At 40.7% G+C, this 25,198-nt stretch overlaps 1 pseudogene; it reads left to right on the forward strand.

Annotated features, from left to right (window-relative positions):
* LOC117432814 (uncharacterized) overlaps positions 1-24,347 on the forward strand; it is a 25,666-nt pseudogene extending 1,319 nt beyond the window's left edge.
* The last annotated feature ends 851 nt before the right edge of the window (positions 24,348-25,198 follow it).

The raw sequence follows: 25,198 nt of genomic DNA on the forward strand, positions 1-25,198 counted from the left end.
GACTACGTGGTGATCTGATTCAAGCATTCAAAATCCTAAACGGTATTACGTAGGTCATACAGGTGATACAATTAACTTGTGTCATTCTATCACTCTTGCAGTTAACCCTTTTGTGGCCACTGTAAAATGTTCCAATTTGGAAGGACTACAGGTTGAGGGGCACATTTGTACATAGTACTTGTACTCTGCACAATAATGTCTGTAATCTCTCACTAGGCAATCATTAGTATTTTACAATGTGTTTATTTTTTTCCATTGTATTTGCATAGTCCAAACTGTTTAAACATTATGTATAGCCTACAGGTTAAACTAGCAGGAATAGAGAAGGACTATTTGACCAGTACAATACAATAGTATTTGTGTTAAGTTGTTGAATGCCACTGGTCTCTTAAAACCCATAAGTGAAAGAGGTGATATTGGCCTTTATTGTATTTTTTATATTATTATTATTATTATTATTATTATTATTATTATTATTATTATTATTATTATTATTAAAATATGTTGAATTCTGTCATTCTATTCCAGTTGAGGTCTGATAAACCCCTACACACAGGGGTGAAATTCTCAACAAAAAAGTGCATGTACTCATATACACAGCCGGCTGTAAACATTTTAAAAATTGAGACAATTTGAGTGCCAATGAATAAATACTTTTAAAATGTATTGGTACATGATACATTTATAAATACAAAATAAGCCTTAAAAATAACTGATCAATTATAACCAATTCACCATAAACAAAGAAGCTGAAAATACTGTGTGCTTTGTAACCTTTGCTTGTATCACTCAGTCATGTACTGTAATAGAACACTTAATTTAAACCTTAAATGACAAGCATTAAGAAATATTACACTATGCAGTAACTGCTGTAGAGAGGGAGTTTTGTTTCAAGATATCCTAAAAAAGGGATGATGTTATAAAAAAAAAAAACAACTGCGCTATGAAAAAATGATACAAAAAGGTCTATGTCAAACAATGCACAATAGGGGCTAAAAGTCCCCTCAGATGTATTATGTACCGGTAACAGGTATTACTACTACTAATGATGTACTTGGCCATTTTAATCTCCATAGTATCTCCATAGTATCTCTGTATATCTACAACAGGACCTGGCCATGCTACAATAATAACCTTGGATTAGAACATATATCCCTGTTTCTTTTATTTATTTTGTACTTATTACTTCTCTTAGAATAATATGTTATGTGTGCTTCTCTGTTGTGTTTCTGTGTAGATTAATTACCATGATCTATTCCAGAAAAAAATATTTTTCAGAAGAACAGTATAAAAGTAGACTTTTTAATTTTTTATCCCTGGTATTGTGGTTTCTGCACAAGAAACAAAGTGGCAAAAGACACATTTTCATAAAGTAATATCATTACTGTGGTTTACTTCTGCCTTTTTTTGTGGTTATGCACGGAAGTGAAAATGGTTCCCTGAAAGAGAAAATAACCATCAAAGTATGGGATATTGCTGTCAGGCAGTAGGGATTGGCTGAGCTGTATAGCAAAGCTGCCAAAAGGCCTCTGCACGAACTGCCGCATAAACCCGTCCCCTGGGAGCTTGCTATACACAGCGCGCAGAGACTCTCTTCCTCTTTTGCTCTTCAGGCCGTGAAGGCTTCCGGAGCGACCTCGAGGCTTGATACTTATTTTCTCTTTCAGGGAACCGGGGTTGCATCCGCTACCTATCGTTCCCTTTCAAGTCGAAAATAACCATCAAGGTATGGGAACAGTGTACCCAAGCCTTCGCGAGGGAGGATTCTCGGCAGTAGGACAGACTAGGACAGTCATAACGCAATACATCTACGCATATGCGGAGCCGTGCCTCAGCGTCTATGCTCGCAATGACACGTGTCCTAAGGTGAAATCAACACCATATTGTAACAATATTCAATATGACCGCCAACTAGGGCATCATAGAGTGTAACACAGATGCTCCAAATGACGGAGCAGAGGATTCCAGTACATTTAAACGATAGAACCTCATAAAAGTATGTGGCGTAACCCAACTGGCTGCAGCGCAAATGTCAGACATCGGCACCCCTCTAAAGAGGGCTCAGGATGTTGCCATAACCCCAGTGGAATGCGCCTTCAACTGCCCTGGTGGAGGAAGGCCTGCAGATTCATATGCTAATTTAATAGCATCCACTATCCAATGGGAAAGGCGTTGTTTAGACAATGGCTGACCCAAAGTCCTAGAACCATGGCATATGAACAACTGTTCTGTTTGCCTCACAGTTATTGTATGGTCAATATAACACCTCAATGCCCGAACTGGGCAGAGCATGTGTAACCGTTCTTCCTCTGTGGAAGAAAAAGGAGGAGGATGGAACGCCATCAACTAGACTGGTTGGTTCATATGAAACGGGGATATGAACTTGGGAAAAAAGGCCGGATTTGGACGCATGGAGACCTAGAACCGTCTCCTGCGAAACAAGAACATGATGAATGCACTGATAATGATGTAACTCGCCCACGTGTTTTGCTGATACCACTGATAGCAAAAACGCGGCTTTTATAAACACGAGCTTCATATCCACACTGTGGAGAGGCTTGAACGGTGCCTTGATAAGGGCTTCTAACACCACGTCAAGGCTCCATGACGGTAAACTGGTCATCCTTGGAGGCCGCAAGCGTCTTGCGCCTTTTAGGAACTGAGATGCGAGAAAATGGCAACCTGGTGATAAACCGTCAATGCGTACATGGCAAGCCAATATGGCGGCTAAATACACCTTAAGTGTAGAGGGAGATTTCCCCTCATCTAGCAGCTTCTGCAGAAACTGTAATATCACTGCCATAGGGCAGGAGACCGGGTCATGGCCCTCAGCCAGACACCAACTCTGAAACAACTGCCACTTATACGCATACTGCGACCGAGTAGAGGGCGCTCTCACACTCTGAATGGTCGATATAACCTCCGTCGAAAGCCCTAAGGCTGACAGGCGCTCCCGTTCAGAGGCCAAGCCCATAACTGCATGAGTTTGGGGTTTGGGTGCCATAGCCCTCCTTGGGCTTGGGACAACAGGTCCGCTCGCAGAGGGAGCTCCCTCGGGCGACCATGCAACAACTGCACCAGACTCGGGAACCATATTCTCCGAGGCCACCGAGGAGCAGTCAGAATCACTGTCGCCTGCTCCACCCTGACCTTCTCTAAGAAGGCGGGGAGCATAGGAATCAGTGGAAATGCATATAGGAGCCCTGGTGGCCATTTGTGAGCCAGTGCATCGACTCCTAGGGGGCTGTCAAGGTCCTTCACTGAGAACCATAGGGGGCAGTGCATGTTTTCTCACGAGGCGAAGAGATCTACTTGCGCTGTGCCGAACCATTCCCAGATGCGCTCTACCACCTGAGGATAGCAGATCTGCTGCGTAATTGACTCTGCCCATTTGGTGAACTGCATGCAGAGAGGTTAAACGCGGTTGTGCCCATAGCAACATCCGTGTTACCATCCGGTGAAGAACGGGGGACCGCAAGCCGCCCTGGTGGTTGATATACGCCACAACTGTGGTGTTGTCTGACTGCACTAACATGTGCTTGCCTAGAAGCACTGGCAAGAAATGCCGAAGGGCGAGGTCCACCGCTCTGAGTTACAGAGCATTGATGTGGACTGACCTCCAGGGTCCTGACCACACTCCACGGATCCCTGCCCTGTTCCAGACTGCTCCCCAAACTTGGTTGGAAGCGTCGGTCGTTATAACTTCCCTCCGGAAGATGGGACCCAAACGTACGCCCTGGTGGATGTTCGACGGAACTTTCCACCAGCGCAGCGCATTCCAGCAGGTTCGGGATACCCTCAACCTGCGGTGTTTGTCTCTCCACGGATGCAATGCGAAGGCATTGAACCAGGCCTGCAGAGGTCTCTGGTGTAGTAAGCCCAAAGGAAGGGCTTGCGTGGCGGCAGCCATCAACCCCAGCATGCGCTGACACAGCTCCATGCCGAGCGCGTCCGCTGCTGGGGGATCTCTGACCAGATGTCAGTTGGGAGGACGGACTCCTGGACAGCCACAGCCTAACAGGCGGAGTACTCGCAAGCGGTGTCTCTCCCTATTCAGGTTGAGAGAAACAGTGGGCGCTGCGTTCGCTGCATTGGTGAAGACGCCAACGCTATCTGGGCTGACCAAGGATCCTGCATGCCCGAACAAACAATGCAGGATCACGGAGGTGCACCTCAAAAAGGGGTATGCTGCAGCCACAGAGGCAGTCAGGCTGTCGAACATGGCCAGCCTCCTAACGGTCTACCAGGCGGCGTTCATTCGAAACCTACCTGAATGCCGATTCCTTGCCCTTAGGACCGAGCTGGGTACAGTCGCTCAGCTGCTGGTGAAGCTGGTGAAGCTAAATGCGCGAGCTCAGGGCAGGAGCATCGCATCCCTTGTGGGGGCAAGGAGGCAGCTCTGGCTCTCGCTGGTGATGGTATAGGAGCCTGATAAGGTTGCTGGATGCCCCAATCACACCGGGGCACACATTTGGCCCAGCGGTGGAGGAAATGCTGCAACTCTCCGCCAAGGCGCGTAAGGCGTTCAATAAGCCGAATAAGCCTTTCCAGCCCAAGCGGCCACAGGATCACCAGTGGCGTAGGACACCACCACAACAGCAGGTGCACCCACGGGGCAATAAAACCTCCCCTTCAGGTGCATCAGCGCGCGGCCAACCCGCGTTTGTAAGACCGCAGCGCGGAGGGTGGCACCCTAGAGGAGGTGGCAGGCCACGCCCCCGTGGCTCTGGCCAGGCCCCTCGCGAACCAGCGCAGCCCTGAAAATCCCAGGCAGCTGTTAACCCACCCCTACACTGTCCCACAGCTCCAGTTCTCCACCAACGACATCTGGGTGGTAACTGCAGTGAAGGACTCGGTTCAGTCCTCAGCTCTGAATGTGGAAATACAGGCATTGCTCAAGAAGCGTGCCATTCAACAAGTAGATCCGGCTCTGATCGACCCAGGGTTCTACTCCAAATACTTCCTGGTGCCCAAAAACGGACGACGGGCTCCGTCCTATCTTAGATCTGCAAGTACTGAACAAATACCTGAGAGTGTTATCGTTCAGGATGCTTACGCACAGGCACATTATCCAGTCAGTCCGACACAGCGATTGGTTCACCACCGTGGACCTGACAGATGCGTATTTTCACGTTCCCATCTGCCCGGGTCACAGGAAGTATCTGCGTTTCGCATTTCAGAGCAGAGTATACAAGTTTTGTGTCCTTCCATTCGGCCTGTCACTAGCTCCTCGAACCTTTTCGAAATGTATGGATGCCATTCTAGCTCCCTTGCGTGCTCAAGGCGTCCGACTGCTGAACTATCTGGATGGATCCGAGCCAACAGACCAAATTCTTGGGTCTGCTTCTGGACTCAGTGTCCATGGAAGCGACCTTGTTGACACAAAGAGTTGCCTCGATGGAGCGGTGTCTCTCCTTATTCAGGTTGAGAGAAACAGTCAACATGGAGCTGTGTCAGCGCATGCTGGGGTTGATGGGGCAGACAGGGTGTGAGACGACCCTGAGGAGGGGGAGTGATCCCCACCTGCCTTCCTCGCCCTCTGGGAAAGAGTGTGTGGCTGAAAATTGGCGCACAATGCACAGAACGACCTGTACGCCAAGGCAGACACAGCGTGCTCTGGTCCCAGGCATGCCACACAGTCCTCGTGGGGGTCACTCGCCGGCAACTTGGAAACTTGGTGATGCAACGGTGGAACCCAGACATGCTGAGACATCGCGCGCTGGAGCGTCGAGGCGCGTACACCGAGCGTTGGCGCAACAAGCACCGAACGTTGAGGGAGCGTGCACCTAGCGCAAACACCAAGGGTGTGTGCACCAAGCGCACCGAAGGTGCGTACACTGAGCGCCGAGCACCGAAGGTGCGTGCGTCGAGCGCCGACGCGTCGAGCGTCGAGCTTCGAGCACCAAAGCATCGAGCGCTGAAACGTCGAGCACCGATGCGTCGAGCACCTAGCGTCCAGCACCGAGCATCGAGCCTCGAGCGCTGAAGCGCCAAGTCCCAAGTGCTGAAGCGCCAAGCACCAAGCGCCAAGGCGCTGACACCAAAAATGCTGGAGCGTAAGAGCCGGAGCGCGAGTACCAAGCGTAGAGACGCTAGCATGAGACGCCTAAGCGTCAGCTGACCCGCAGACCGGAGAAGCTAGTGCTGGTACGGTGTCTGATGCTGTGCAATACTTACCTGAGGTGCTTAAGGGAATATGTGCTTGGTGGTCATCTTCCTCAATAGTGAAAAGGGAAAATGTTTTTTTTTTTTTTTGGGACGCAGCAAACACTATGTAGTGATTATGTGACTGAGCACAGTACAGCGACCACGCGGTTGGTGGAACACACCGCAGAGTTAGTATGTGGGAGACTGCCGTGCAGGCTCCACATGTGGTCTAGCCAAGGTAAGACCGGGGCTGCAGATACGCGCGTGGCCAAAACCAACGCAACGCGCATCCTTCACAAAAATATATACATAATATATACCATTTTTATTTACAAAAAACCCCAAAACATAAATAAAAATAATTATTAACAATTAACACAGGAAAGACGAAGACCACGAAAGTAAGCAAAATGCGATGCCAAAGCAAAGCGTGAATGAAATATATAAGTGTAAAATACAAATTATATAATCCTTAATACAAATAATAATAATTACTCCGAAGAGTATAACTGAAATAAACTCGGAGAAGGGGCAATAACCAGCTTCTCAAGCCTAAGCTTAGTGATTACAATCAGTTAAGAGCCCTAATACCTACCGCTACCGATGCTGAAGACAAAAGAGGAAATGAGTCTCTGCGCGCTGAGTATAGTAAGCTCCCAGGGGGGCGGGCTTACACGGCAGCTCGCGCAGAGGCCTATCGGCAGCTTTGCTATAATACCTTGATGGTTATTTTCGACTTGAAAGGGAACTTACATTTAACTTAAATAAACTCTTCAAAATGCTTTACAAAAGTGAGCATTGTACAAAGAAAAAAACACCTCACCATTCTGTTTTTTGTTTATTACAGTCCTCATAACAGAAAATACTAGGATCACAACAAAATGTTGATCACTATGCTTAAGATGTACCTTGCAATTTGGGCAAGTGTTTGGAAAGCATGAAGCACACCTACATCTGTATGCCGATTCTGACTCGCTTACCAAATCTGAAGCTGCACTTTGATCCTGTTTTTTTATGTTATTGTTAATCCCTAATGTCCCACACATCACTTGCCGTTTTAGAAAATTCTGCGCAAATTCTGGCAATGTGGTAAATCAATGCAAGGCCAAAAGTGTTATGATAATTATTTCTAATATTTATCAACTATGTAATTTATAGTGAACACCGATGTGGATTTTTGCCTTCAAATTCATGTGCAGCAATGTTAATTTCGAATATTTCAGATAGTTTCTCTACCACACTAAAGAAAAGAATTATTACTTCATAATAATAATAATTGCTCCATACCGCTGTTTTCACGTTGCACTGCTAAAGTCTTTTCTCGTTGATCAGCCAATGAGCACTGACACAAAGCGAAATGGGCGGAGATTTGTGACTCATGCCAAAATGAAATCTGATCAGAATGGAAGCTCGGCCAATCAACATGCAGCGATTATACTTATGTTAATAGTGGCCAATAGCAACTAACAGAAACAGAAGCAGTATAAGGAAACAGAATGCAAGCAGAATGAACTGTGTTGAATGAAAGCAAATGTGAGAATCATTGCAATAGTGGACTGTGTGAGTGAATGGAATGCATCGGCGTTGGATGAAAAGCAGATTAAGTAAGTCCTGGTACCCAGTACCAGCATCAAAATAAGTCCTGGTACAGAGTACCGGTGAGTACCGGCAGAATTACACCCCTGCCATTCTATTCATGTTGAGGTCTGATAAACCCCTACGTATGACTATATATTGATGGACATTACATAATCAAATGATATGTCCTTTATTTTGGAATACCATGTTCCTTCTCAAAAATGTGTTTTAATATTAACCTTTAATAAAGGAAAACACCTGCATTTTGATGTATCCATTTCAATGCAATGCCGTTTCTTCATTGTAATAAAGAAATAAGCTTTTTAAAAACATTTAAATTTGATTTCTGTGTCTTTGAAAAAAATCTGGGGAGAGTCAAAAAATACATTAACTTTGATTCATGTACCAAGGGTTACTTTTAAATGAATTCACGATCCAGTTCTGGTGTACATGTTCATGGTAAACTGAGCATGACCTAGAAACTGGGCTGTCATCTGTAAGAACAAAAGATCCCAAAAACCGGGCTGAATTTGGAACAGCAGAACGGCCTAGAATTTGGGATGTTATCAAAAAACCAAATCGGACCAGAATTTGGGACGTTATCACAAAACCAGAGCAGACCAGAATTTGGGACGTAAAACCAAATCGGCCCAGAATTTGAGACATTATCTGAAAAGTAAAGCGTCCCAGAATTTGGGATGTATCTTGAGAACAGGAGCAGTCTATAAAACTGCGATTACATTACAGATAAACTAATGAATCATGTAACAAAACTGTAATAGCGAGCAGGATATATATACAGTGCTCCCTCGCTATAAGGCTCTCGGTTATAACGCTCCTCGGATATAACGCTCCTACAGCATGTCCCCCCAATTCCCTATACTAATGATTCATGCAATATTTCTACAGTAAATACAGTACCAGTGTTGTTCAAACTGTAAACAACTTCTCAGTCTAACTTCTGTTTCTGTCTCTCCCTTTTGATACAGTATCTGAACTGAAGAAAAGCTGCACGGGCACCTTATAACACAGACATCTTATTCACCATTTGTTTTATAACTAAATAAATATTAGGCCTATCACGTGGTTATCTTTCTTAATGCATTTACTTTTTTGCTGCGAGAGAAGCTGCTGCTTTCTCCGGGAGACAAGACGCTTCAGCTTCACTTCAGCCCCGCTCTGGCAGCCGAACCTGGGGTGAGCCCATTCCCTCTACCGACCCGCTCTCCTTCTCGCACTGGTTTGCTTGTCTGTCGCTTCGAATTGAACTCCCGACCGCCGTTTAGCCAGGCTATTTATAGTTAAAAAAACTCTTAATTAAAATGATCCATGAGTGATATAGCATTGATTACATGGTGCTTTATGGTTAATTCATGGAAAGTTACATTTTTGCTTTGCTATATGTGCATTATAGAGAGGGAGTTATTTTATTTTGTATTTTAGTCAGATGTGTGTTATGTGTCCCACGGATCAATTTTTTCCCGCAAACGCGCAAAGCAGGTCTAACTAACATATTTCTCGTTTTCCTACTGCGCAAGTAGGGGCAGCTGGGATATCAAAATCAACACTGTGCTATAGGCAGTGCCTACAAAGATACCACCAAATGTTCCTGTCAGGACAGCTGAGCAAGTCAGCACCTCCGGGCACTTTTTTTTTTTAAAGTAACAAAAACGCTTATTCACTGCCAAACATGAACTACATTAGATGTGTAATGGCTGCATTATAGGATACTGACCTTAGGTTTACGGTTTTGCTGTTGGGCGAGGACTATTCATTGTTTTATTAACAATAATATGATAACTAATCAGACTGCAGTGTCCTGACAGGAACATTTGGTGGTACCTTTGTATGGACAGCGTAAGATAGATACAGGATTTAGTTGCATTTCAGATACACAGGTAAACAAGGCTGTGACAGTCACTTTGCAGTATCACCAAAGTCCAAAATACAGGATTTAGTTTTAGCATTTCAATGTCATTCGAGGAGACAATGCTTGGCTGGTTTAACGTCCATTCTTCCGCCGATTTGAGCCCCATATAACGTATAATAGCAGGTCTATCTCTCTCTCCGATCACAATGTTAAAAATGCCTCCACATTTCTTTTATTTCTTTCTCTTTTCTTTACCTGCTTCCCTGGTAGTTTCAGCAGTATTTATAGTCTACCATGTAATTTGCTCACAGTTTAGACCTGCTTTTCCCATGTGAATTGAAACACAAACGCTAACACTGCTGATGGTTTGTAAATGAGGACACTCCCCTAAATTTGCCAACTTATGCTAACTTGCCAGGTGGGCACTAAAACATGGTAGCTAAATCACATAGATGGACAAAGTCTGTTTGCCCACACATGTGCTTGATTTTGGTGCACTAAATGCCCACAAAAGTGTTTTGCAATTGCCTTAGGGGTTTGCGAACATTGCTAAATAGGGCCCATAGTGTATCCTTAGCTGTGATAACTTTCTTATCAAAGAACACATCAAAGGCCCCGTCCACACTACATAAACAATCTGGAGAACCATACTCGAAACCAATGTAATTAATCCAGCTCAAAGCGTCCACACTGAAGTACCGTTTCATGTTTAGTGGGGCATAATAAGTCCACACACTATTAGAAAAGTTTGGTTACAGTTCCTAGCAGCACAGTGAACAGTGAAAATGAATACGATAGTATCCCATCATGCACTGTATTATATTTTAAAATATTGTGTTATGCCCCATATTAGAGGTCCATATTGTTAAAAAGAAATAAAACAAGTATTTTGGAAAAAAAGTAAATGCAAACACACAGACACACACACACACAAGTAGGGCTTGAAGTTTTCTGGTTTTATTTTTAATCAGGTCACAAAAAAGCTGTTAATTACAAAACAGTCTTTGTTTTTACATTCCTATCTTGCCTGAGCTTAATTCTGGTTTTCTTAATTTTATTTCAAACAGAGCTGACAAATTATGTAAATTGTTCATCCCTGATCATAACTCGCATTTCATTTTTGCAGTCAACTAATTTAACATTGTGATTTTGTTATTTTCCCCACTAGTTTAACATGGATGTCCTGACTAGTTTTTTTAAGCATAAAAATGAATACCTAGTGCAGAGTGTACAGTGATAGCAAGTCCTTCAGGCACCTGTTCTGAGTATTTCACCAAACATAACACAAAGCATATTGGAGGATACACAAAAAATGTAGTTTGGTATTACAGCGTCCACACTTCTGATAAACCGCACTACCTTATGGGATCTAATTAGAACCGGACTCAAGACTACTTCCTGAGGTGGTCTCAAGTCCGGTTGTCGAGTCCTGTATTAAATGCTGCATAGTGTGGATGCAAACCGTATTTAGCACTTTTAAGCCATTTTAAAGGCAACTAATATGGTGTAAAGGCATTATGTGGACAGGGCCAAAGAAGTGTTTTTTTTTTAATTAAAACAAACCACAGCTGATTATACATCACAAAGGAATTGTTTCATCCTGTCGAAAACTGATATATGGGTTAATGCAGTGTTTGCTCCAGGACTTACAAACTGAGGGTCAATGTGGTCCCCTCTTAAAAATTTAGGGGGACATTTTCTTCAGTGAGGGGGTCAATATGGTTGATTCAGAACCAACCACTATTTCTTATTTTTGTTTGTTTTAAATATGCTGTGGCAGGAATGGACGAGCGGGTGACGTCACGGCAGAAGGCGGCACAACAAAAACAAAAGGTAAGGTGCAGTGGCGCGTGCGCCATTTTATTTAAAGAATCCAAAAATAAAATAAAATATTCAAACAGAAAACACTCGCTCACAGAGCAAAATAAATAGTTAAACAAAACAAAATCACGAACACAAAAATAATAAACAAAACCCAGGTCAGGCTGAGCATTTGCCTTCACTGTTCCTGGAGTTTAATTTTAGTTTCGTTTTAATCCTCTCGCTCACTCTCTCCTTCCAACACCCACCCTGAGTGCCGAGAGCTGCAGGCTTTTTATATCATGGCCGAGGGGTTTAACTAATTTGTAAATCATCCTATTACCCCTCGGCCACAATCTGCACGGGTTTATTAATTATTACTCCTGGCAGAGGACGAGCACCGATCTCGCCTCTGCCAGGACACGTTTTAAAAATAAACACAATAACATGGCGCTACGCCGTCATATACAATAAATCATAATAAACAAAAACAATAATCTGCACAGGGGCGGAGGATGAACCCTCGTTCTAAAAATAAAACAATGTACAGGGCTGCTCGCCCTGTTACATATGCCAACAGAGTTTAGAACATAAGAACATAAGAAAGTTTACAAACGAGAGGAGGCCATTCAGCCCATCTTGCTCGTTTGGTTGTTAGTAGCTTATTGATCGCAGAATCTCATCAAGCAGCTTCTTGAAGGATCCCAAGGTGTCAGCTTCGACAACATTACTGGGGAGTTGGTTCCAGACCCTCACAATTCTCTGTGTAAAAAAGTGCCTCCTATTTTCTGTTCTGAATACCCCTTTATCTAATCTCCATTTGTGACCCCTGGTCCTTGTTTCTTTTTTCAGGTCAAAGAAGTCCCCTGGGTTGACATTGTCTATACCTTTTAGGATTTTGAATGTTTGAATCAGATCGCCACGTAGTCTTCTTTGTTCAAGACTGAATAGATTCAATTCTTTTAGCCTGTCTGCATACGACATGCCTTTTAAAATCGGGATAATTCTGGTTGCTCTTCTTTGCACTCTTTCTAGAGCAGCAATATCCTTTTTGTAATGAGGTGACCAGAACTGAACACAATATTCTAAGTGAGGTCTTACTAATGCATTGTAGAGTTGTAGAGTGTTGAATTCAACACTTCTTACAATATATCCAAGCATCTTGTTGGCATTTTTTATAGCTTCCCCACATTGTCTAGATGAAGACATTTCGGAGTCAACATAAACTCCTAGGTCTTTTTCATAGTTCCCTTCTTCAATTTCAGTATCTCCCATATGATATTTATAATGCACATTTTTATTGCCCGCATGCAATACTTTACACTTTTCTCTATTAAATTTCATTTGCCATGTGTCTGCCCAATTCTGAATGCTCTCTAGATCATTTTGAATGACCTTTGCTGCTTCAACAGTGTTTGCCACTCCTCCTATTTTTGTGTCATCTGCAAATTTAACAAGTTTGCTTACTATACCAGAATCTAAATCATTAATGTAGATTAGGAATAGCAGAGGACCTAATACTGATCCCTGTGGTACTCCACTGGTTACCTCACTCCATTTCGTCACTAATCAGAACTTTCTGTTTTCTACCTGTTAACCACTCCCTAATCCATGTGCATGCATTTCCTTGAATCCCTACTGCATTCAGTTTGAGAATTAATCTTTTATGCGGGACTTTGTCAAAAGCTTTCTGAAAATCTAAATAAACCATGTTGTATGCTTTGCAGTTATCCATTTTCAATGTTGCATCCTCAGAAAAGTCAAGTAGGTTTACTGACCTTTTGTTTCTGAAGAACAAAAAATAAAACTGTAAAGCTGTAGATACAACCAAGGTGTCTCTACAATACTCACTGTCACTTTTGGGGAACATACTGGGAAATGTGTCACAGTGATCACATTAGAACAGTGATTTTCAATCTTTAAGCTGCGTACCCCTTTCCAAAAAATGTAGTCTACCGCATACCCCCATCTGAGATAGAGTCATAATAAAATGAAAACAGAAAAAAGGTCTGTACAATAACATGATACAACAAAATGCACAAGCCTTGGTGTGTCTGATGGATAATTAGTAATCTATGTTATATTTACGGTTGGATAAAAATAGTCCCTCAAACAGGTTTCTAGTTTTTAGAAACATCAACATCATTTTATTGTAATTACTAATTAATTAAAATCAACAAAGTCTCCGTGCTAGCCTCAATCACTCAGAAATGACATAGGACTATTCCATGATGGCAATCGTGTATTTTTATTAATAATAAAATTACAGAAAAGAAGGCAAAGAAAAGTTCACTATCCACCCATCTCTACAGCTGACCTCATTACGAAAACATATTATTGGCATTTTTAAATTCTTGGCGACTAAAACCTACAGTAGTGATGCTAATTAAAATAATAATAATAATAATAATAAAACGCTTACCTGTGTCAGTGTGATGGATGTCCCTGCTTGTTACCACACAAATCACTGATAATGGCAGAGAAATTGGAGAGAGTTTCAGTCGCAAGACATTTTTGGCGTTTTTAATCTCTGACGGTATTTCGTCTTGATCGCCCTTTGCTAGTAATGTACTAGTGTTGAGCCAACACTCCATATTTGTTCATTGGATTGAAAGCTGAAAACTCTTACTCTCACACCAGGCTTGTCAAATTAGAACCTATGGCAATACTTTGGTTCCTGATTGGCCATACATCCTGTATTTTGAAATGAACCAATAGTACTTAAGTTACAATAAACTTTAATCGGGTCCTTGAAAAAAATAAATATCGATTTGAAGGCATGAACACACACAGGAAATAAAATGAGTTAAAGACTAGGCTTTTAGTTTTTTTTTTTTTTTAATATGTATTTTTTTTTATCCCAAAGACTGCAGTAACTGCCCAACTGTTTATATGACATTTAAACAACAGGGCTTATTTAAATGTACATATTTAATATGTAAATTGGTCATATGTGCAATGAACGCTCTGTTACAGCACAATAGTCTGGTGTTAGCGATTAAACATTGACTAATTGACAAAAGTTTGCAATAGATTGGCAAGTGGAGTCAAGTATCTTGTTAAATAAAATATCTTTTGAAACACCCTTCTAATAAACTCCAATATTACTGGCTGAAGCAGCTTTGAGTGATGCTGGATTTTTATGGGTTAAAATAACAGTGTGTGCTGCCATTGGCTAGAAAGGTTGCAGTGTTTTCGGCACAGTGCGAGATTGACAGTTGGAAGTTTGTCTGTTTGTTGAGAAGTTTGCATGGAAGTTCGTCTGGTTGATTGGAAATTTGTAGGTCCGTACAGCCATTCGTATTAATGAATTGATAAATGAATGAATTAATTATTAGATGAATTAATAAATATATTTATGAATTACTGTATGAATTGACGAATATATGGACAAATTGCTGGACAAATTGACCAATTCATGAATCGATGAATGAATGGCTGGATAGTTTTGGCACAAAAACCAACAAACCAGGTTGGAAGCAGAGAGAATGGAGAGGGCAGAAAGAAAAGCACTCCTGTGCCTTGTGTTCGATGGCATTTGTTTGTTTGTTTGTTTGTCTGTTGTTGTGTGGTTTGTATGAGATATGAGCTACCTTCGGTCTTTTGTCTTTTTAATTCTGGTTTGGTTTTGTAAATCTAACAGCTTGCAGACCACGTGTTGCCGATGGTGAGAAAGCAGATTCAGTATTCTATTACTTGACCTTGTTACGTGAGCAAAGGGATATTGTATGTAACTCTTATACATTATGAGCTATAAAGGTCTTGTGTTCAGAAAATGGTTTGCAATTGAAATGATACATAAATGATATGTTTACAGTGAGTATGATTATTCTTCTTTGTACGGAGAAAACTGAGGTTCGCACGTTACCTAATGAATAATATACAGGAATCTAGAATGTTAAAAACGAAACTGGAGGTACTTAAATTAATTATACAATCGATTTGAAAACTATAATAAGAATGAAAAGGAACTAAACATACTAGTTTTGAGAGTGATCTATGTTTTATGGGTAGTCTTTTTTGTATTTTATGTTAACAGTCTTAGGTTTGTGGTTTTTAAATTAATGTTGTATGTAAATTAACAAGATGATCACGGTCCTAGCCTGGTTGAGGACTGTTTAATTGATTCAGGAGGGAGGTTATTTGAGCTAAATTGTATTCTTGGCGTCCTGAGGTGTGTACTGAGTGCTGCTACCTGTAGTGGAGCAGGAGCTTTTCAATGTACCATCCTCTGTACAATAAAGGGTTTGGTGGTGATTGGCTGGTCAGGTAGGCAAAAAGCTTAGTCAATGAAATGGCGCCATTCAGGTCAGGAGGAACTGGTGGTGCTGTGCTTGGCTGCCCGGGCCATCCTGGCTATAAGTGCTTTTGTGTCCCCTCAGGATATCAGGACCCTAGCCATTGGGGTGGGTAGTGATTGGTGCTTTTTAAATGTACTAATTCACAAGAAACTGCTATTATTTATTGCTAGTGATTGTTGCTTCCTTATTGAAATATTATGGTGTTATTAATGTTTATTGATATAGATATATTGAAATGTTTGATGTGATTGAATGATTATTGATATCTATTGGAATACTGTTAATTGATGATACCTGTTGAAGTATTATTCAAGGCTGCTAATCATGACCTGTTCATATATCATCCTTTCTGTGTATAATTGCTGAGAAACATTGGCTGTTTTTTTAATAGGATGGTACCGTGACAACAATGAACTGTTCCATTTTAAACAAACCTTTGTGTTTGGTAAATTCCTTGCTGCGTATGTGGCGAGAGTCCATCTGCTCTTCCAAATAAAATAGCCTTTGTGTGTCGAACAACTTTATTCTGGATTGCCTTTATAGTGAAGGGGGGGGGGATTAATTAAAACATTCTAGGGGATCTCTCACCTCTATATAAAAACTAAAGAGATGGTGTAGTCTGGACTACATTTATTACCTGCCGTTGACTGTAATAGTAGTAATGAAATAAGTCCATTAATACATTAGGTATGTATGTTTTTTATCTTTTGGTAGTAGGGCTCCGACAGCCCCCTTACAAGGGCTCAATTCCCCATGGCAACATACTTTTTTCAAATATTATCTTATTACAATTAAACATTAAAATAAATATATGCCTGTGGCAATGTGCCGTGCCCCTGTGTGCATTTCTGTGTTTTATGTTACGTGTGCTGTGTTAATGTTGGTGTATAGGCATTGGTACAGGGGATATAAACGGGTCTGTGTTTCACGTGTGATTTAAAATGTATAGTTGTATTTAGGCACGGGATTGCACATCACTTCACGAGCATTTAAAGTATATAATATGTGAGCACAAGGTTGCACATAATTAATTCACGTGCTGGGATTCAAGTGAATAATTATTTAGTAATTGAATCCCGGCACAACAGTATATATAGATAAACGTTTTACTCACTCGGGGTTGTGTGTTTGGTGAGTGGAGAACAGGTGTGGAGAGGAGTAAAGTAAAGTAAATTGATAGTTGTTTGTACTCACCGTGTTTGTTAGTGTCTGTTCGTCTGTTTTATTTGGCCTCAAGTGCCGTGTCCTGTGTTTTGTTCAAACCTTTTTATTTATAATAAACCGGCGCAAGCAAGCGTCTTCATCATTTCACCTCACCTGTCTGTGTATTCATTTTGTGGATCTGACGGCACCACTCAGCCAGCCGTGTGACAATGCCAATAACACTTAATTAGTTTAATTGTGTACTAAACACTCAATGTTTTCTCTGTGTGAAGAGATTTGTTTGAGAACCCCTGGTCTAGGGTAAATGGACAGTGTCTGAGGTACAACTGAACGTATTTCAAGAAAGCTAGTAAGTTAGGTCATTAGCTATAATAACCCCTTTAAACAACTAAACTGTGGAAACATCCTGTATTTGCTTCTGTTTAAACTGGTGATGCATGAGTTATTGTAAAACAGGTAATATATTAAATATTAAGAAAATGTGAATGTGAAGCTTTACAAACAATAATAAAAGTTTTGCTTTTCTTGTTTTACACTTTCTCAATCAATCTGAATTGCAGTTTATCTTCAAGCAGTCTGAACTTCATTTCTGCTCAGTTTCATGCTTTAATCAAAGTGCTCAAGTCATCTGAAATATGGGCTCATCTGCTACACGACAGAGTGTAACTGGCAGCTGCATTTACCCATGTGCATCACTCAAGTTTGTGTTTTATTGTGCCATAATTAATCAAGTGGTTACATGAGAGAAACAACAAAACATGTAATACTGTTTTTCTATCAATCTCAATTGCAGTTTATCTTCGAGCAGTCAGCCGTGTAGGATGATGGCTACCGCAGACAGCAGCATTGAGTTGGCGACTCTCAGTCGACCTTTCCAATTAGGAATGCTGTACGACTGCCGCAGCGACTCCCTCATTCCAGGTACAGTGACCTTTCATGGACAACGAAATAAAACCAACAGTAGTTTTATCGATTTATGTTATTTATTTTCATTTATATTTAAGAACAGCAGTAAAGATTTTGAAAAACATAGCGTCTGGGAAACTTATTTTTACATATAATGGTGAGGAGCTAGACTTTGCTACTAAATAGTCATATATATTTTTTAATTGTAAATATTTCATGTTTTATATATACTATGAATGAACTCGCATCGCTCACGGTGCTTTGCCGCTTTAAAAATTGACCCAGACACTGGATATGGCGTTTTCACATGCTGACGCGCTATTTTTAATTCACCAAACAAAATAAAAATACACAAAATAACCACCTAGCTCTACTGAGCACTAACTAATCCGCAGGACGGCTAAGCCATTTACCTGCCCAACAACAAAACACTCTGTTCTGTAAACTTACTTTTACTGGCCTTTTCACAACTGCTTGGAACCAGCGCACCCCTTCTGCCTCCTTTTCCTCAGCAGCCCTAAGCAGACTGACTGCTTCTCCTAATATCCAGGTGCAGGGGATAATTAAACAATAGAACAATTAAAAAATTTAATTAAACAATAACACAAAACAATTAAATTAAAACAAATGTGCATTTGCACATGTTTTTTTCCTGTAGGGAGGATTAACCCCCTCCCTGCTGTGTTACAATACTCATATATTATTTATATTTATGTGTGTGAGGCATGGAAGTAATTATCCTGAAGGCGTGTGTGGTAGGAATTGTTGGTAGGAAACTATTAACATCATATTAGATGTTTGTGAATACTACAGTTTTTATGATAATTGACTTTTCCAGCATTTGTCAGGTTGCTATGCAAATGTGACAGTAATCAATATAACATGATATAAGCTACATTCATGATAGGTTGGTAAATGAATGCAATTAAAGCCATGATACTGCACAATGATAACAAGTCATATATCTTCAAATGATCCCACAGCAGTCTGCACTTCAAACTGCAGCCAGACATTACACAAAGATAAAACATTGCCAACATGTATTTTAGTTAATGATCTAATTCTCATTTATATTTTCTTCACCTACCTCTAAAAGTTATTAGATAAATGTATTGAGAATTGTTTTTTGTATGTAGGTTCACCACAAGTCTCTAGTGTCCTTCACATTGGAAGATCATAACTTGGTTTGCAATATGCTATAAAAATTCAGTTATGTCTTAAACCAGGGGATTATAGATCAAGCCAACAAATGTTTTGGACGGAGTTTAAAAATGTAATTTATACTTCTGAAAATGCTCTGCAGAGTGAAATATGGGCTCTATTATTATATGGAAAAGAAGGATGTTTAATAAGTGGGATCATTATAGGAGGCTGTGTGGTCCAGTGGTTAAAGAAAAGGGCTTGTAACCAGGAGGTTACTGGTTCAAATCCCACCTTAGCCACTGACTCATTGTGTGAACCTGAGCAAGTCACTTAACTTCCTTGTGCTCCGTCTTTCGGGTGAGGTGTAGTTGTAAGTGACTCTGCAGCTGATGCATAGTTCACACACCCTAGTGTCTGCAAGTCGCCTTGGATAAAGGCGTCTGCTAAATAAACAAATAATAATAATCATTAATATTCAAGTGTTTGTTAAGTGAGTTCATTAATATTTAAGTGTTTCTTTATTTCTATGCAGGTGTTACTTTGTGGAACTTGGAGGAGCTGCAAAAAGACATTGATGTTCGTCCAAAACCTTATACAGATTTCCAGATTATTGCATCAGACTCTTTAGAGGACAAAACATCTGCTTTGAATGTTGAAGCATCACTGGCAGCAAGCTTTTTCAGTGGTTTGGTCACAGTTAAAGGATCTGCAAAATATTTAACTGACAAGAAGACTTCTAAAAGGCAATCCCGGGTTTCCCTGCAGTATCTTACAACCACTCGCTTTGAGCAGCTCACCATGAATCACTTAGGGTACAGCAATGTAACTTATCCCAATGTATTTAAAGAAGGCACAGCAACTCACGTTGTTACAGCTGTTCTATATGGCGCCCAGGCTTTTTTTGTGTTTGACAAGCAGGTTTCTTCTGAAGAGAATGAGCAAGATATTCAGGGCAGCCTGAAGGTTTCCATAAACAAAATACCCTTCATGTCAATTGAAGGAGAAGGATCCCTAAAAATGACAGACACAGACAGGAAAAGCACTGAAGGGTTTAGCTGTAAATTCTACGGTGATTTTGCTCTTGAAAACAATCCTGTCAGTTTTGAGGATGCAATTAAAACATTTGCCACCCTCCCACAGTTGCTTGGGGAAAATGGAGAAAACGCTGTGCCTATGAGAGTCTGGCTTTACCCATTAAATAAACTGGACTCCCAAGCGGCTCAACTGGTGCAGCAAATCAGCATAGGGTTAGTGCGTCGTTCACAGCAAGTCCTAGAAGAATTCAATGAGCATGAGATGCAATGCAATGACATGATGAACGACTCGGTTGCCATCCAGTTTCCTGAGATAATGAAAAAAATGAGAAAATTCAAAGACGTGTTCAGAGTACAAACTGGTGTTCCAGAAATCTTTAGCACGAGCGCTACCCTCCATACGAGGTGGCGGGGAAGAGGAAGGTGTACTGGTAGACATACTGAGTGGAAAGGAACAGTCACCATTCCAAAACACAATGTTAACAGAATGGCTGGAAGACAAGGAAAGAGAAATGAATGTGATGAGGTCTTATCTCAGCATTATGAAAAATGCAACAGTCGTGTCATCAAGCAGTGAGCTGGACCAAACAGTCCTGGATTCCAACAATGAGTTTGTAGTGTGCTTCACATTTACTTCATTAAAGCAAAAAGAAACTTACCTAAAAAGCTTAAAAAGCTACTTGGCATCCCAAGCTTCTGGGATCAGTGAAATGAAAACACCAGATGCTATTGATTCAAAGGAAGAACCTGCGAAATGGTTCAGATCTGTTGAAATATCAAGGCAGACAAGGGAGCGTGTACGATTATTTTTGGATTTTGAGGAAGCAAACAAAAGTAAAGAAAACACCAAGTTCATTGTAGCCTCCATACAAGATGACCTGAATGTTGGTTCTTCAGTTTATCTCTATGAAAGAGGAGTTTTGGTGACCAGTAACTTTGAGCTTCCATCTAAACCTGAAACACCAGCTGTCTGTAGAACAACACATGATAGTGTGGAGCTAAAGTTTCCTACTCTACGAAATGGCTACAGTGAGATTATTAAGTATCAGGTTATGTACAAGAATGTTAAACATAGTGAATGGATTACACTGGATACAGAAGTCAGAACGGAATCATTCACTGTATCAGGTTTAGAACCAAACAGTCACTACCGGTTCAGGTACCAGGCAGTGTGTAAACCAGGTGTGAGCTTAAGTAGTGACACAACTGAAGGGAAGACACTTCCAACAAGCCCTCCAGGTAATCTCTCAAAGAACTACATTGACCCACATTCTATAACAATTGTTTGGGATAAGCCGTCTTTCATAGGAGAGGGTGTGAGTATTCTTTGCTACACAGTTGAATATAGAGAAGATAACGGGGAAAGCAGCACTGATGAAACTACAAAATGGACTGAAATGAAAACCGAGACAACAAAGTGTCTGTACACACTGGAAAAACTAAAGCCCACTCATTCTTACAGATTCAGGGTGTCTTCTGTCTGTGGAGAAGCAGGTAGAAGTAGACCAAGTGCTGAGGTTGTAATAGTAACGCCAATGGAAAAGGAAGCTAAATCAAAGAGTGTACCTCAAGATAAAATACAGAGTGAAAGATTTCTACAGTTCTCTACATCAATAAAAGAGGGTCCGCCTTCAGTTCATCGACTATCCTTACATGAACAGCCCCTTGGAAACAGTGAACATTATCAAAAGTTTATATTCGGAAGGGGGGTGGGAAAAGAGACGAATAAAGTAGTCATGGTTGTGGGAGCAACGGGAGCAGGAAAGACCACCCTTATCAATGGGATGATCAATTACATCTTGGGTGTGCAATGGGAAAACAAGTTTAGATTCAAATTAATCCATGAAGATACAAACCGAACCCAAGCCGAAAGTCAAACCTCTACCGTGACTGCATATGAACTCAGTCACCAACAGGGTTTTCAAGTCCCTTTCTCTCTCACCATTATTGACACACCGGGGTTTGGAGACACAAGAGGCATGGATCAAGATAAACTGATCACTCAGCAAGTCAAAGATTTCTTTACAGACCCAGATGGAGTTGATCATATTGACGCGGTGTGCTTCGTGGTCCAGGCTTCATTGGCTCGCCTTACAAAACCGCAACAATATGTTTTTGATTCCATTCTCTCCATTTTCGGAAAAGACATAGAAGAGAATATATTAATACTTGTCACATTTGCAGACTGCGATGATATCCCTGCTTTAGGAGCAATCAAGGCAGCAAAGTTGCCATGCCACAAAGATAAAAAGGGACAGCCAACCCACTTTGCCTTTAACAATTCTGCAACATATACACAGAATTGTGTGTTGAAGAAGCTTTCTGATGATAATGATACATCTGATTCTGAGAGTGATGAAGAGGACAATAGCCTTCGGAAAAAAAAAGATGTCTGGCTCGACAGTTCAAAACATATGAAGAGATTCTTCAGGACCTTAGAAAAAGTGAAAGGAAAGAGCTTACTTTTAACAAAGAAAGTGCTTGAAGAGCGCCAACGCCTTGAAACTGCCCTGAAACAGCTGGTGCCTCAGATTCGAATGGGTTTGTCCAAGCTGAATGAAATAAAAAGCATAAGGTCTAGTCTGGAACAACACGAGGCAAGCCTCGCTGCAAATAAAGATTTTGAAACAGAAATAGACGAATTGAGAGCAAAAAGAAAAAAGACCAACATTGTATCAACCAATTGCAATACCTGTCTGTTCTCATGTCACTCTGCTTGCTATCTTCCTACCCCTGAAGAAATTAGCTCGTGTGCAGTCATGGACAATGCTGGGAACTGTGTGATATGTCCTGGTAACTGTCACTACTCTGCCCATTCGTCAGAGATGGCTCTATGGGAATATGAATCGGTGAAGGTCAAGACAACAATAGAACAGCTAAAAGATAACTTTGTAAAAGCATCTGGTGAGTTTATGACAACCAAGGAAATACTTGCAAAGCTTGAATATGAATTTCATAAAATTGAAGACAAATTGATGCAGCTAATTGAAATGTCATCCAACTGCCTTGCACGGCTGGAGGAAATCGCTTTAAAACCAAACACTCTGTCAACGGTGGAGTACATTGACCTCCTCATTCACAACGAGAAAGAAGAACGCAAACCGGGTTTTGAGGACCGCATCCAAAACTTAACTGAGATGAAGAGTCAGGCTGAAATAATGGCTAAAATTGCAAAAGGAGAAAAACTGCTCCCTGAGGAGAAGAGGAAATACAAAGAAAAAATGGAAAAGCTCAAAAAAATTGCAAGTCAAATGAAGCAAACGTCATCAATTGTGAAAGCTTGGCAATCAGGACACTGAATCCTACAGTGCTGATTCCGGAACAGGGCTTTATTACATTGATAGGAAAGAACTGTTTCCTGAAATACTGGTACCTTTGAACACACATAGAAATGCAATAGAGGTGCTTGTGGGATGAGACTGTGTGTCAACTAATTCAAACTCTTTCACTATCATCCAATTCTCCAGTACACACCAGTGTTCATCTGAGCAATTTTTATACATTTCAAGTACCTTTACAAGACTAGTTTGCTTTGCTGTTAACAGCTGAGTCTAACAGATTGAGCACAACAATGGCAATGTAGCCTATGCTTAAAGCAATATAGTTGATCAAGTAAACTTAACCTTTAATTTGTAGTTACAGTATAAAATGCAATTTATTGGTACAGCAAGAAGATGATTTTATGTATTGTTTTGGGTCACTCTAAAGATGCTATTATCAAATGCTTCAATATTACTGAAATATGCAGGTTATTTTGCATGGTATAAATAACTGATTAGATTTGTGGATGTACCTTGATAATACATACAGCAGGCAGTTCTTCCATTATATCTATGCTGAGGGTGCTTTTTATTAAGTAGTCCAGATTCTGTCTATTCAGACCCCTCACAATCTGAGTCAGAGCTGTATTTACATGAACCACATTTCTATATGTTTATGTTTCTCATTTCTTTTGGATGGATTATGAAGACCTTGCTGATATGTAACATGAACTGGTCTATTGTGTTGCTGAACCTTACGAAGGTTTTCCACAGTATGTTCGTCCAGTATTTTTACAGTTTTACCATGCATTTCCCATGGTTATACCATATAGTTTACCCTGATTTGTCATGTTCTTTTAATATGCTTTAGCATACTGGTCTTTACAATGTTTACCTATGCTTTATTACATCGTGCTATGCTTCTTCTAGGGGGAGTTTTTGTAAGGACAGGGAAACCAAACAACTGATCCCTGGAGCCTAACACTTCTGAATTATAAACTTTTTCATCAGACCTGTGCTATATTTTGTATTGTTTATCAATGCTTTTACTTTGCTAAATGGAGGTTTTAAATTGAATCGTGTTTTATTGTTGATTGCAACATTAAGTGGACAGAGAACCTGGAAAATGTGTGTTGTTTGTAAATTATTGGGATGGGGTTAGAATGAGTGTCATGAGAAGCCCTTGTGAGCTGTGCATTCAGATCAGAGTGTCATGAGAAGCCCTTGTGATCTGTGCATTCAGATCAGAGTGTCATGAGAAGCCCTTGTGAGCTGTGCATTCAGATCAGAGTGTCATGAGAAGCCCTTGTGAGCTGTGCATTCAGATCAGAGTGTCATGAGAAGCCCTTGTGAGCTGTGCATTCAGTGTCCATGTTTACACTTCATCCTGCAGTACCGCTCTACACCCTTCATTGTCCTCAAGGTCACACTTCACTTTCTCATTGCAGTTCTGTGAGTTCAAATAAATCATTAGTTTTTTTTTGTTTTTTTTTAAACAGCAATGTTCTATTTCTAGTTAAATAATAATTCTGATACTAGCTGCTGCACACATCTACTTTTAGGAAAGGCTAGGATACTCGTGGAGTATTTAGGAGTATGAACAGGAATAAAAATAATGCTCTTTTACATGAAGTAAAATATACATATTACAGTATCTTGTTATTATCCTAAATTCAAAAACCCATGTGTGGAATGCCTGCTTTTTCTTTTAACTGTGTTTCCTACATGCTACAAGGCAGTATAAAAATAAAAACACATATTTATTTGTATTATATTTCTCATATAATACACTTTAGCTGGAAAGTAAAACATTGCTTGATGGATGTGGTCCTCTGCCCAGATATCACATGTCCCATTTGGGCAGGTCAAAGGTCAAACATAAAACAGTTTTAAACATAAAATAACTAGTCATATATATTTATATAAATATGGATGCATACACAATTATATATATATATATATATATATATATATATATATATATATATATATATA

This window comes from Acipenser ruthenus, chromosome 52, assembly GCF_902713425.1.
Source record: "Acipenser ruthenus chromosome 52, fAciRut3.2 maternal haplotype, whole genome shotgun sequence".
NCBI classification, from domain to species: Eukaryota; Metazoa; Chordata; class Actinopteri; order Acipenseriformes; family Acipenseridae; genus Acipenser; species Acipenser ruthenus.